Genomic DNA, 13825 nt, shown 5'->3' with positions numbered 1-13825 from the left:
TCTAACAGGCTGAATGCTGCTGCTTCACTGGGAGCTCACTGTTAGATAGAAAGTGGTCAGTGTGAAGAGGAGACGCAGCAGAAAGATGAAGACTGACAGGAAGAAAGCAGTGAACAGACTGTTGGAGCTGCTGTTAGTGGGACAGGACTTTATTCAGTCTCTGAGGACCAGATTTGACTTGATGAAGCAGAGAAACACAGTCTGAGTGTTTCTGTCACACTCACTTCATCACACAGCTCAGTTTGACAACATGTGGAAGAATTTGATAGAAGCCTTCCTTTAGTAAAAGCACCAAGAAAACACCATGAAAACACCTCACTACACACAAAACTGCAGTACTGGCAAATTGTACATAAAGTATGAAAAGTCAAAGTACTTATTGTGCAGAAAAATGTTCCCATCAGTGTCTGTGGATCAATATTACTGCTGCACATGTTTAAGGCTGAGCTCATTTCAAATCCTTTCTATTGTGTTGAATCTGCAGTAATGCATCATATTCTATAAAATCATATGTTTGTAGTGGCTGTCCTGTGAGGACCACGTCTCTCTAAACAAACAGCTGTTAATGAGCTCACAAACACAGGCCTACAGCTGGATTTGAAAAAGTCCATTCAATAGAAAATCAACAGTCACAGCTGGATTCAAAGGCTTGAGCTCTGTGTGACATGGTTACCTGTCAGCATCTACAGGGGGATTCAAATATGAAGGAAACATGAAGGTGGTGCATTAGAAAAACTGCTGCTTTCAAGCAGAGCAACAAACTGTTTGAACTGATCCAACTTTATTAACACAGACAAAGATTTGTGCATCAGCTGCTGTAACATTTGTAATGAGCATTAATATTAATAAGTGTGAGTGAACAGAGCTGCTGCAGCAGTGAAACTCTCACTGACTGATGTCACGTGAGGCCTTGTTGGCTCGTTGTTAGTTCGCTGCACTGAAACAGGAAAATCCAGCTGTTAGTCATAATGTTTGTGTTTGTAAAGCACTTTATAACTGAGGACAGTGTGGAGGAGAGTCTGTGTGAGTCAGCTGCACCAGTGCTTCATGCTTTGGTGTTTCTAACATAACCCTGTAGACTGCTTTTAGTCTCAGTGTCCTTATTTTGCCCTCAGTTATTGGTTCTCACTGTCTCCAGATCAGGTTCAAACACAGAGGAGATCAGGGCTTTGCAGCTGCTCCTAAACTGTGGAACAAAGACCCACGCAACATTAGAGACCTTCAACACCCTCCATCCTCTTCCTCTTCCGCTTGAGCTCTGCCCCACATCGCAAAATTGGGATAGCCCAGATCTGGCCCACACAAGGTGCACATGGCCCACATATCGGAAAGAATGACGGCCTTTTGGTGGCCCAGATCTGGTTTGCCAGATGTCAGCCTAATGTGTCCTTTAATCAAGCCATGTAATAACAACATGTGACTAAAAATGCAAAAGTAAAATGACAAAACTCCTTTCAGACAGTGAATGACTGACTCTTATATACCACTTTTCTAGTCTCTCGGATTACTCAAAGTTCTTTGTACAACATGCCTCAATAACCCAACCACACTCTTTCTCTAAACTGAGTGCTTCCTAACTACATTCATACACATTTACACTCTTGGCATGCAGACTAGAGGAGCCACGGAACGAACCACTAACCTTCCGATCAGTACGTGATTTGCTCTACCTCCTGAGCGACAGCCTCCCAGTGGTAAACATGAGTGAACCGTCACTAGGTTTTGGATAAAGTGTACACTCACAAACCTGTCAAACCTTCATTTGAAATGTTGGCTACCATAGCAGTATAGTATTGCAACATGGCATTTGCATCCTCTGACTAAAATAGGAAAATAGGAACATAAATAGAGCCATTATTGCCAGACCTGGCCCACGTCTGGTTGACATACACCCTTCCATGACACCAGTCCATCAGAAGTGCCAGCTTGATTCCGAATCCAGTGAAACCTGTTTTCTATGGGCCTGGGCCACATAAACCAAACCACAATCAAGCCAGATATAGCATGCCAGATCTGGATAACATACGTCTTATCATGCCAGAAATCAGCCAGCAGTGCTGACTTTATACCAGACCCAGGCCAAACCTCTATGCTATGTGGGGTGTGACGCGGTTACCTGTCAGTATCTACAGGGGGATTCAAACTGCTGCTTTTCAAATGCAGAGCAACAAACTGTTTGAACTGATCCAACTTTATTAACACAGACAAAGATTTGTGCATCAGCTGCTGTTTGCTGCTATAGATATAATCCAGCTGATGTGGAGAACTACATGTGACACTGTGATGCAGCCAAGAATCTGACTGATTTTTTTCCATTTTCAAAGGTTGATGCATCAGTTAAAGTCCTTAAAAAGCTCAGAAATAAAGAGAAAGGTTGGTTACAGCAAAGAGAGGCACTGGCAGCATTTAAGACACTAAACAAGAGAAACAGATCAGAGAACATCAGACTGAATAAGTGGAATAAAGTGAAACAGAGAACTAACGCTCCCTAAGAATGGAGCTGTCAGAGGAAGAGAGCAGCAAACTGAAAGTCTCTGTTAGCTGCAGAGCTCTGAAACTTCACACAGCTTTGGATGATAACATGGAGAAAGGATGTGGAGATGTTCACACTTCTGCTAGAAATCATCTTCTAGTTATTGTGACTCAGATATGACTGATTATAGATGAGGACCAAAGAAGGTTTTTACTGAGATTTGAGCTGACTTAGCTTAGCCTGTGTTTCAGCCACATGCTAAACAAACACATGTTCAGAAACTAGAAGATGTTACCTTTCAGATGAAGTCTCACACATGAACTTTGCTCCTACAGTTCATCTGCTGAAGCTTTTGCATTTGGCTGGAAATCAAATAAAAACCAAAACAGCCACAAACATCAGACATGCTAACACTGTGACATTATTGGATGGAGCCACTGAGACTGAACCACCATCATCAGTCTGACCTCTGACCTTTGACCTGGATCTACAGCACTGACCTCTGACAGTGAGCATCACTTCTTTCTTCAGCAGGATGTTTCCATCCCTGCTGTAGACAGTGCAGGTGTAGGTGTCTTCATCTGTGGGGTATTTCAGGGTCAGACTGAGGTCTCCAGGTAAGGTTCTCTTCATCTTTGCTAGGCCTTGATAATTCTTGTCCTGTTCGCCAAGCTGGTCAGAGCCATTCTTATACACATGAACCTTCCTGTTGTTTGTGTCCTTCCACTCCACTTTAGCATCTTTAGGCAAGCAAACTGTGGTTTTGCAGATAAGCTGGACAGACTCCACCCCTGAATCCACCTCCACCTTGTAAACTGAGAGGACAGCAGTACAACATGAGTTAATAGTTAATATTGATCTTCTCATAGCCTCCTCACAGTAAACCTATTCCTGTGCTTCTTCAACTTAATTCAGCATCCGATTCCATGGTAAAATTGTCATTGCCAAGCAGATGATAGATAGATTTAGTGATGATGAAAGATGACACCAATCAGTTATTTAAACTAGAGGCTTTTCCTAAAGGCAGGTCTGAATGAACCGATTTTCTCCTAATACCTACAGACAAAGCTGATGGTATTGTAATTGACTTTAAAAACCTCAGGAACATGGTGATTGATTAACAATCTGCATTATCGGTGGTGTGGTAGGAGACACTAACCTGACATGAAATACTGCCGGAAATAAAATAAAAGACTTCCAGAAACCACAAGAAGAACCAGGAGAACCAGGAGAACTTTGGCCCAGGATGGAAACCATTCTGTGGAGAAACACAAGGAACAACATGACCTCCACCTTGCTACCCTCCGCGAATCGCTGCCTTATCGTGGTGCAGGAATTTGTGTGTCTCAGGGATCCCAGGGGCTATTTTTCCGGGGGTGTGTGGACCATATTTCAGCACCTCCATTGCTGAAGCTGCTGCACTGAGCTGCGCCCTCAAGGTGGTTGGTGCCTGTCGTCGTGGCAACCACCTTGAGGCCGCATGGTGGACACCAGAGGTGATGGGAGCCACCAGGCTGAAGAAGAAGTTTTTTTGAATTTTTATGAAGGGGAAAGGAGGTGTCTTCCAACCATTGCTACTGGCCATTTGATCCCTATATAAACCGTTACAGGAGCTTGGTCTATATAGCTGGCAATAAGTTGGACTCGTTTTTGGTGGATGATGGCAGCTCCGCCAGGGCTGCCCTTTGTCACCGATTCTGTTCATAATTTTTATGGACAGAATTTCTAGGTGTAGCCAAGTGGCGTAAAGCTTTGACTTAGGTGGTCTCAGAATGTCATCTCTGCTTTTCGCGGATAATGTGGTTCTGTTGGCTTCATTGGGTGATGGCCTCCAGCTTGTACTGAAACGGTACACAGCCAAGTGTGAAGCGGAGGAGGATCAGCACCTCCAAATCTGAGGTCATGGTCCTCAGCCAGAAAAGTTTGGAGAGCCCACTCCAGGTCAGGGACGAGTTCCTGCCCCAAGTGTTAAGTGTCTCGGGCCTTGTTCACGAGTGACGGGAGAAGAGATCAACAGACAGATTGGTGCTGCGGCTGCAGTGATGTGGACGCTGAATGAATGGATGGATGGACAACGTGACCTTTGACTTCTGACTGAATGAAATTCATGCATTTAATGAATAGGGCTATACTTCAGTCAAAGACTCAACTGCTTTTATTCTGACAGTGTTAAAATAATAAAGGTTTATCTAAGTGATGTCAGATGAATCTACAGCAGGTGTTTGTTGCTTACCTTTGACCTCCAACTGTACATCTGTCACTGTCCTTTGTCCTCCTGTCCTCTTGTCTCTGACGGAGCAGGTGTAGGTGGCGCTGTCAGACAGTTGGAGGTTGGTCAGGGTCAGGCTGAGGTCTCCAGTTTCCAGAGCGTCAGTCTTCATGGATGTTCGGCCACTGTAAAGCTGGTTTTGATCTTTCAGTTCGTCTCCTTGAAGCTGATGCTGGTGGACGGTGAGAGGACTGAGGTCGGAGCGACTCCACACCACGGAGGGGTCAGTCAGATCAAAAGTGTCAAACTCACAGGGCAGGATAAACGAGTCCCCCTCATACATCTCCACAGCATCTGAGGCATGCTGGGAAACTGAGGACACACAGACAGAGACTCCATGTGTCACTTTGAAGTTAAAGATCAAGATGCTGCACTTCAACACATTAAAGAGAGAGAGATGAAAGAAAAGCTGATGATGAGAGCAGAGAGAGGAAGGTGTACTTACCGTGCAGGAGGATCACAAACACCACAAACATCTTCATGTTCCTGTCAAACTCAGAGACTCTTTAAAAGCCCTTCAGGACATCAGCTCACAGCAGCTTCACTTTCCTCTGCTGATCATCTACTGACACTCTCACACTGCTTCACTGTCACAGCTCAGAGTTCAGCTTCACACTTTGTTAAAGCACATCTGTGGAATGAAGTCCGGCCGGCCACAGATCACTTCTGAGGAAAGAGGAGGACGTTCAGCCTCCTCGTAGTGTGACTGCTCCAGGTTCACAGCGACACACAGAAAGCTCTACACTCACATGACCGTCATTTACAACCAGCCCAGAGCAACTTTATGAATCGAGCACAATAAAACTGAAACTTGAAGCTTTGGTGCTTCACTGAGTTTATGTTAGCATGGATGCTACACACTGCACACACACACCAACATGAAGCTTCACTCTGTGCTGTACATCAGTGTTTGTGGGATTAATGTGGTGATTTCAGCCTGAGCCAGAACCTTTTTAATCACGGGTCACAGACTCCTGTGATTTCAGACTCTTTGTGGAGACACTGAACACACCTTTGACCTCCACCAACACAAACAGCTGCACTAAGAAACAAACAGCGCCTGATATATATGGATGTGATTAATCTGAGAGACCATTATTGTTTCAAAGACCAACAAAACTCAGTGAAACTGTGCGTTTGCACAAAGGCTGAAATGTACATGTGTGTTATTATTTCAGATTCTTGCACTGAGCTCTAAATCTGTCATTAAAGTGTTCACATGTAAACCAGGCTGTTTGTATCACTGCACACTTTACTCAGAAACACATGCAGACACGTTCTCCTGCAAATGAAAGAAGGGAAACAGAAGTGGTGCTTTATGTTTATCTCAGCTCTACAATCAGGAATGACAGAGCAATAAAGGACAAAGGATCCCAGCAGGAAGAAGAAATGATTAACTACACATGAAATCAAACACTGTGAACTCTGAACTCTGGACTTCAGATCAGAAATAGATGAAGGTTTTATGACAGAAATGAAACTGTGGCGGAGTGTGGTCTGTGGTGCTGCTGCAGGGGAAGAGGACGAACCTGAGCGGCATCCACATTCATGCCTCACCAACTTTTAAAAAAGTGACCTGAGACCTGATACCTGAGACCTGATACCTGAGACCTGATACCTGAGACCTAAGACCTGATACCTGAGACCTAAGACCTGACACCTATTGAACCCGGTTCTTTTATTCTTCTAACTGGACAGAGAAGATGCGACTCAGTGTGGTCAAAGCTTTTCAATCATTCTTTTTATTTATTCATTTCCCGAAAAGGAGATGTGCACGGTGCTAAGCATCTGCAGATCTGAAGCATTACAGGCCGGATGTGTATAATATAGTCTGCTCCCTCCTCGGAACCATGGTTCCGAATAGGTAGATATCTTCAGCACTCAGGCTCACCCAAGCCCAAACTTCTCGTTGAGAAATGGGTGTCAATTGCATTTAGGGACCAGTTGATCCAATCCATAATTCCTGTTTTAGGTTTTAGTGAACAGACTGTGAGAGAGTGTTCCAGGGAAAATACAAAAAAAACCACGAGACTAGACAAGGACATAAGCAGGGAAGATAAGGGAGAGGAGAAAAAGTGCGTCCGCCACCTCGGAATGCCAAACCTAACTGTTCATGTGTCCAATAGCAGAGGGGAAGATACTGTTCTTATGGCGAGAGGTTCTGGTGCGAATGGACCGGAGCCTCCTGCCTGAGGGGAGCAGGTCAAACAGACTGTGTCCAGGGTGAGAAGGGTCAGCTGAGATCCGAGCTGCACGCCGCAGTGTCCTGGAGGTGTACAGGTCCTGCAGAGATGGGAGTCTGCAGCCAAACACCTTCTCAGCAGAGCGCACAACACGCTGCAGTCTCTGTTTGTCCCTGATAGTGGCTCCAGCGTACCACACGGTGATGGAGGAGGTGAGGATGGACTCGATGATTGCAGTGTAGAATTGCATCATCGTCCGTGTTGGCAGGTTGAATTTCTTCAGCTGCCTCAGGAAGTACATCCTCTGCTGGGCTTTCTTAATGACGGAGGTGATGGTGGGCTCCCACTTCAGGTCCTGGGTGATGGTGGTACCCAGGAAGCGGAATGAGTCCACAGAGGTGATGGGGGTGTCAGACAGGATGATGGGGGGGAGTGGAGCTGTGTGCTTCCTGAAGTCCACAATAATCTCCACTGTCTTCTGGGCATTCAGCACCAGGTTGTTGTGGCTGCACCAGGACACCAGACGTTCAACCTCCCTCCTGTAGGCAGACTCGTCCCCGTCCGAGATGAGTCCAATAACGGTGGTGTCATCTGCAAACTTGATTAGCTTGACAGACTGGTGGGTGGAGGTGCAGCAGTTGGTGTACAGGGAGAAGAGCAGAGGAGAAAGAACACAGCCCTGAGGGGAGCTGGTGCTGATGGTCCGGGAGTCCAAGAAATTCTTTGGCTCTCAGCGAAGGCGGTCGCACTTTTCTCCTCTCCTCCTCACCCTTATCTTCCCTGCTTAGCCTCTATGTCCTTGTCTGTTTCGTGTGCATTACTTTCCCTGGAATAGACTCACACGGTCGTTCTCTAAAACCTAAAAGAGAATTATGGATTTGATCAACTGGTCTCTGAATGCTATTGACACCCTTTTCTCAACGAGAAGTCTGGGCTCGGGAGAGCCTGAGTGCCCTGGAGGGACTTTCCCTGCCGGATACACGATGGACGGGTGACACGCACACACACACACACTTACACTGATAAGCACTCACTCATCCCCCTCCCTTTCCAACGCCTTCGATGCTTGTGCCCTACCGGGGAAGATAGCAGTCAACTGGACCAGCACAGATGCTGCAGGACCGGATGCGCTGTCTACGCCGGCTCTCTCTTACCCTTTACCCGCCCCTGTTGCTTGTCTTGTGTTTCTATGGTGTATTGATAGTCATGTGCTTTTGTGCTGAGGTGTTTTTTCTGTTATCAAACTGTTCTCCCACTTGGAGCTCAGTCTGAGTGGAGTTTTTTTTCTCCTCCTCTTACCTCATGTAGTGTATTTTCGTTGTTTTTTTCCTATCAGCCTACCTTCTGACATGTCTGCCCAATGTGATGTTTGTGTAAAGTTGGTCAGAAGGTTCCTTTGTGAGTGCGCATGCGCCATTAGCGTGCTGCCTGCTGTAACCCCTAATTTCCCTCGGGATGAATAAAGTATTCTGATTCTGATTCCCAGCCTCACATGCTGCTTCCTGTCCGTCAGGAAGTCAGTGATCCACCGGCAGATGGGATCAGGCACATTCATCTGGGAAAGCTTGCCTTGGAGATGGTCTGGAAGGATGGTGTTGAAGGCAGAGCTGAAGTCCACAAACAGGATCCTGGCGTAGGTTCCTGGGGAGTCTCAATACGCGGACGAGCTCCCAAAATGTTGAGGATCAAATATTGAGAAGAGACACACAAACAACACTGATCCAGGAGGGTTAGGTCAAACAATGATTTTAATGAATACACGCATGGAGAGAGGATCACTGCACTCAGACAGCATCGATCTCTGTCTAACAATGCACAAGCAGATGTTTTATACCATCAGGGTTTAAATTTAATGACGCCCCTTCAACGTCAAACAGATACAATACATACATAGGTTTCAAAACCACAAACGTTCCGTAAACGATTTTAACAAAGTTCAAAAGAGCACCTTCTTTGCCTCCGCGCCAGGTGCTTCCGGTGGCTCATCTCGCCCTCACTTCTCCAAAACCTCGAGCCATGCTCTGCAACAAACTTAACAATTCTGCACGCACAAAAATGCAGTGACAAGCAAATATCTGAACTCTCACCTAGAACATAGCCTACCTACAGTGTATGCAGGTGTGTGTGTGTGTGTGTGTGTGTGTGTGTGTGTGTGTGTGTGTGTGTGTGTGTGTGTGTGTCCTGACCTCACAATGAATAACCTGGTTATTCAAATAGCGTCCCACAGCTCCTCAAAGTAACTTACACTTAGACTCTGCTTTAGTTTCACTTTCACAAACAAGCTCAAAAGCCTGCAGTTTCCTGTCTACTTTGCAGAGTGTACTCATAGTTAGGCCCTTCTTTTATAACCCAACAGAATCAGCACATGCACATTTAAGATTATAACAAGCATTGGTCAGAAGGTTCCTTTGTAAGTGCGCATGCGCCATTAGCGTGCTGCCTGCTGTAACCCTAATTTCCCTCGGGATGAATAAAGTATTCTGATTCTGATTCTGATTCAAAAGCATTTAAGATTATCGATTCAACTCAACAGTTTAAAGTGGTTATAACTGCACCTGTAATAAAGGCTAATTGGGTACCAATATGTTTAAACATCTGAATGCAATATCAATATTAATTATTAATGCAATGGTAATGATGATTATTAACAATAGCAGCAAAATATTTCTCTAATCCCCACAAGATGCTGCAGGATGAAGTGTAGGGCCATGTTGATGGCGTCGTCTACAGACCTGTTGGCTCTGTATGCAAACTGCAGGGGGTCCAGGAGGGGGGCCGTGAGAGAACCAGGCGCTTAAATGACTTCATGACCACAGATGTCAGAGCCACGGGTCTGTAGTCATTTAGTCCAGTGATCCTAGGTTTCTTGGGGACAGGGATTATGGTGGAGGACTTGAAGCAGGCAGGCACATGACATGCCTGCAGTGAGGAGTTGAAAATGCCAGAAAACACTGGGGCCAGCTCGTTTGCACAGTGTCTGAGGGTGGCAGGAGACACACCGTCTGGGCCGGGAGCTTTTCGAGCATTCAGACTCTTAAACTGCTTCCTCACACCTGCTTCATGAATATGAATCTGCTTCATGAATATGAAGCAGATGTATATACTGCAATATACAGTTTATGTAATGCACTGACCTGCAAAAAACAAAAATAATCAGACAATAAGCACTAAGAAAAGTACATTTATCCTAACACACCTGACACCTGACAACTTTTTTCCTGAAACCTGAGGATGTCCTAAAATGTACACCGTACTTGAGGCTAAGTCACAAGAATGGAAACACTTTGGAAAATGACTCCCTGTTGCTGGAAACTTGCTTAGTCATATAACTGGAGGAGACAAACATAACCACTTGGGGGCGCCACAGTGACACAACGTAGGGCTCCGCTGGCACAGGTGTGACTGACTTAAAGGCAGTAAAGAGTGTGTGGGCTGTCTGCCGGTGGTTGTGATGTATTAAACACAGCAGACAAATACTGCAGGTCAGACAGGATGGTGAGTTTGTACATTTCTATAAAACAACATGAGATGGGGCAATCGTGGCTCAGGGGGTTGGGAATCGCATCTGTAACCGGAAGGTCGTCGGTTCGATCCCTGGGCTCTCTGTCCTGGTCGTTGTGTCCCTGGGCAAGACACTTAACCCTACTTGCCTACTGGTGTTGGCCAGAGGGGCCGATGGCGCGATATGGCAGCCTCGCTTCTGTCAGTCTGCCCCAGGGCAGCTGTGGCTACAACTGTAGCTGCCTCCACCAGTGTGTGAATGTGAGAGTGAATGAATAGTGGCATTGTAAAGCGCTTTGGGTGCCTTGAAAAGTGCTATATTAATCCAATCCATCATTATTATTATTAATCATAATGAAGCAGTTCATTTTCAATTTGTAGATTCAAGCTGCTCTTCGTATTTTGTCCACTGGATGTCACCAAAGAGCACTGTGTTGTAAAGCTTCCAGCAAGCTTCAGAACACTTAATTTGCAAATTACCAGACTCCACCATGTTTCTGTCATGGGATGTACAATAACCCAAACACAGAAGTAAACAAAGCAAACTTTAATTTGACTGATGACAGAATCCAGAATCTCGGAGTCCATTCAAAGAAACAGCAAACTAAATCCAGCAAACTCAGCAGGAAACACACAAAGACCAACAACAGCACTGAGTCAAAGACTGTGTCCAAATCCAGGTGTATGCTGAGGAAATATGAATGATGCTGATAGGATGAGCAAAAGCTCAGAAATACATTCAAAGTTCTTCACTGTGACATTTTCAGGCAGTTTGTGGATCTGCAGCTACACTACATGAACATCTGTGTGAGGCTCATGAGTTAAAGGCAAACAGGAAGTAGAATCCAGACTGAGGCTGGTTTCTCACTGAGTCACAACATCGGTTTTCTATAAAACAACATGAGAAAACACAGAAAAAACAGTGTGAAATAAACTATTCTCCTGTTTGAAAGCAGAAGGCGAGGAAAAGAAGGGAGGCTCTGGTGCCGTCCTAGAGATCAGTGAGACTTGAGCTGGATCCCTTCTGTGGGAGGAAGCATCCTCTGTACTGAGTCTGTGTTGATGAATGTCTGTGAGCAGGAAGTTCAATACAGATAGAATACAGCTAAAGTAGGATAACTCCATATCACACCCTCATATTTGTCACGTGGTGTGAGCAGAATCATCTGCAGCTCAACGTGGCAAAGACCAAGGAACTGATCGTGGACTTCAGAAAGACCAGGAAACACTTGACCCCTGTTTCAATCCAGGGGGTCAGTGTTGACATTGTGGAGGACTATAAATACCTTGGAGTACACATTGACAATAAACTGGACTGGGCTAAAAACACCACAGCACTTTACAGGAAGGGCCAGAGTCGTCTCTATTTTTTGAGGCGACTGAGGTCCTTCAACATCTGCCAGAAAATGCTGAGGATTTTCTATGAGTCTGTTGTGGCCAGTGCGATCCTCTATGCTGTTGCATGCTGGGGGAGCAGGCTGAGGGTCGCAGATGCCAACAGACTTAATAAACTGATCCGTAAGGCCAGCAATGTTGTGGGGATGGAGCTGGACTCCCTCAAGGTGGTGTCGGAGAGGCGGATGCTGTCCAAGATAAAGACAATGTTGGATAACACCTCCCACCCACTCCATGACATGTTGGTCAGTCACAGGAGCTCGTTCAGTGAGAGACTGAGATTACCGAAAAGCACCACTGAACGACACAGGAAATCATTCCTGCCTGTGGCCATCTCCCTGTACAACGCATCCACTTAACACACTGTTTGCTGCTACAACTACACATGTTTCTTTTCCAAATATTTATTTATAAGTGACTTATGTATGTATATATATATGTATATATTGTACTATTCTTAGTTAGCGTATTGTCTGTCTTGTCTTAATGTTGGTTTAAAATGGAGCACTGTAACAAAAAATAATTTCCCCCAGGGATCAATAAAGTATTCTGATTCTGATTCTGATTATTCATCTTAACCATGGTTAAGAGCAGTGGTTCCCAAACTTTTTTGCTGGGCCCCCCTTTGTTTTACAAGAAAAATGTTCGCGCGCCCCCGCGTGCACGCGCACACATCCTCCAGCCACACACGCCCATATTTTGCTCCATTGCGGTTTATTTCACACCTCAAACATTTAGTAAACAATTAAGCAAATACAAGTAATCTGCAATAAATTACAGGTAGTAATAAAATAAACTACTAACTCTTTTAGGCTACGTCCGCACCTACACGGGTATTTTTGAAAACGCAGCTGTTTCATCCACACGTAAACGGCGTTTTGAATCACCGAAAACTGAGACTCCTTTTTTGCGTTCACGTGTGGACGAGGAATACAGAGTTCGTCACGCAACGTCAAAGGTACGTGCCTTTATTCGCGTCACGCTGTGGCCACGTTATTGTTTACATGAGATGAATTGCAGAATGGCAGATAGAGACAAAATACTGTTAATCTGACTATCTGCAGGTTTTACACACTTACATACACACACACAGTTACTGTCCCTCCGTTTAGAAAGGCAGAGGCAGATTATTTTACGTGTAGTTGTTTTTTTCCTGTGTAATAATATTCAACATTGCTATCAATACATTTTTCAAAAAATGCCTCTCTGTGTAAAACGGGCTTAAAAACATAAACAGCTGTGGGATCCTGTTTGTCTGTGATTTGAACCGGGGGAACAAATCGTGGCAGGATCAGCCTGATGTTATTTGTATCCCGCTGTAACTTTACTGTATAAAGAGCTAATGTCTCCAAAGTAGTTAGTCATTACAACAAGTGTTTGTGAACTAAAAATCAAGAATGTGGGATCCTGTTTGTCTGTGATTTAAACAGCCCAGCGCTGCTCCCGACGCAGGGAAAACCAATCCTGCAGGGGAGACCTACCTCCGCACTTGTGCAGGTGAAACCAAAGGGCAGATTTGCTTCACCATATTTTCTAGTCTTTGGCTTAGAATGAAGTTGGTTTGGAAACATATTCAGCGATGCTTCAGCTCCTGCTTTGCGTTTCTGTGGGTGCCCGTGCTAGCAGTGTCCAAGCGTTTTGTTTTTTTCCCCCCTTTTCATCCAGCAGCCCCCCTGCAATGGCTCTGCCCCACACTTTGGGAAGGTCTGGTTAAGAGGAAGAACAATGATTTCAAGCTTCACCCTCATTTTAACACATCCAGTCTATTCTAACTCAGTCAGCGCAACACAATGATCTCCAGCCTTGTGCTCATAGACATTTTCACCCGTGTTAACGAGAAGATTATTGAAATGATCTCAGCAGCTCCTTTTATGGCGGCAATGAAATGCAGTGGAAATGGGTGTTTTAAGATCAAGTTAATTTTCATTTTTTTCATCATAAAAGCTGAAGCAGCAAATTTTTGTGAAAACCAATATTTGTGTCATTCTCAAAACTTTTGGCTAC

The 13825-nt window shown here is 45.0% G+C and overlaps 1 protein-coding gene across 1 annotated transcript in view; it reads left to right on the top strand.

The window, feature by feature from the left end:
• Nucleotides 1–13825, top strand: part of LOC308395936 (NACHT, LRR and PYD domains-containing protein 3-like) — a 352248-nt gene that overhangs the window by 269467 nt on the left and 68956 nt on the right. The window lies entirely within an intron of this gene.

The sequence above is a fragment of the Rhamphochromis sp. 'chilingali' genome (genome assembly GCF_963969265.1).
Source record: "Rhamphochromis sp. 'chilingali' genome assembly, chromosome: 1".
Lineage (NCBI taxonomy): Eukaryota > Metazoa > Chordata > Actinopteri > Cichliformes > Cichlidae > Rhamphochromis > Rhamphochromis sp. 'chilingali'.
This window is presented reverse-complemented; position numbering and strand designations above follow the sequence as displayed.